The 1,146-nt window shown below is 47.9% G+C and overlaps 1 non-coding gene across 1 annotated transcript; it reads right to left on the reverse strand.

The window, feature by feature from the left end:
* Positions 1 to 531: 531 nt before the first annotated feature.
* Positions 532 to 604, reverse strand: TRNAR-UCU (transfer RNA arginine (anticodon UCU)). Its single transcript has one exon. It is a non-coding gene; the product is annotated as a tRNA-Arg (tRNA).
* Positions 605 to 1,146: the final 542 nt, after the last annotated feature.

Here is a 1,146-nt window from a genome sequence, read left to right on the forward strand (position 1 = left end):
GACCTGGTCAGATCTGCATTTTTAAGTGATAACTGTGGCTGCCACACTGAGAGATTGGGGTCAGGGAAACTGGAGGACAGAGCCTACAGCCTGAATGCAGATGAAAGCGAACTGGCCAGAGAGCCTTGTAGGTCTTCAACAGACTAGTCTGTGAAGGAGAGGGTCAGGGATGACTCCTGGAACAAGGCGCTCAGTTAATGTGTGTGGTCGGCAGCTTCTACGTCTTGTTTGGGGTGTGAGTTACACAGGTGTAGACATGTGTCAGAATTCATCAAACAGATACATGTTGCTGTATTTAATTATACTTTATTAGATAGATACCATGAAATCATAATGATAATAAAATAGCTCACATTTCTTAAAGCTTTTACTCTGTGCCAGGCTCCATACTAAGCACTTTGCACGTGTTAGTTCATTTTATCCATACAACAGTTCTGTGAGATGGGTACTTCTGTTCTTATTTTATTTTATTTTTTATTGTTTTATTAAAAAATTTTTTTCTTTTTGGCCGCACTGCACGGCATGTGGAACTTCCCCAACCAGGGATCGAACCTGTGCCCCCTGCAGTAGAAGTGCAGAGTCTTAACCACTGGACCACCAGGGAAGTCTCTGTTCTTGTTTTATAGATGAGGCAGCTCAAATGAAATCACTTGTCAGGGGTCACAATGGTAGAGAGGCCATTGGCACCAGGGCAGGCCAGCTCCAGAGGGCAGGTCTCCTTGACTCCCCTTTCATCTCATTTGGGTCTTTCCCTTGATTCTGATGGAGTGGTGATGCACCGCAGCTGGTGGGGTCTCCTCGCTGAAGTCCTCAGGCCGTGTGCCATGTCAGAGAGTCCAGCTGTACTCAGATATCAGGGTACCTACATCCAGACGTCCAGCCTTTGATTCAGGAACAGAGTCGCTGCAGGAGAGCCAGGCTGGGCTTCTCCTCCTGTCTCTCATCCTCAGCTCCAGCCAGCTGGGGATTAACCCCCTGCCGTTTTCAGGAGAAATAGAACATAGGAAACTGGCTGCAACTGGGTTCTTGTGAAGAATGAAGGAAACAAAGTAACCCACTGCTGAAGGTTTCCGGACCCCTTGTGTGCCAGGGACAGCGCCACTGCCTGTTTCTGTGGCATCACATGTGTGGTGCTGACCCAGCAAG

Source organism: Lipotes vexillifer, unplaced genomic scaffold (genome assembly GCF_000442215.2).
Source record: "Lipotes vexillifer unplaced genomic scaffold, Lipotes_vexillifer_v1.1 scaffold182, whole genome shotgun sequence".
NCBI lineage: Eukaryota > Metazoa > Chordata > Mammalia > Artiodactyla > Lipotidae > Lipotes > Lipotes vexillifer.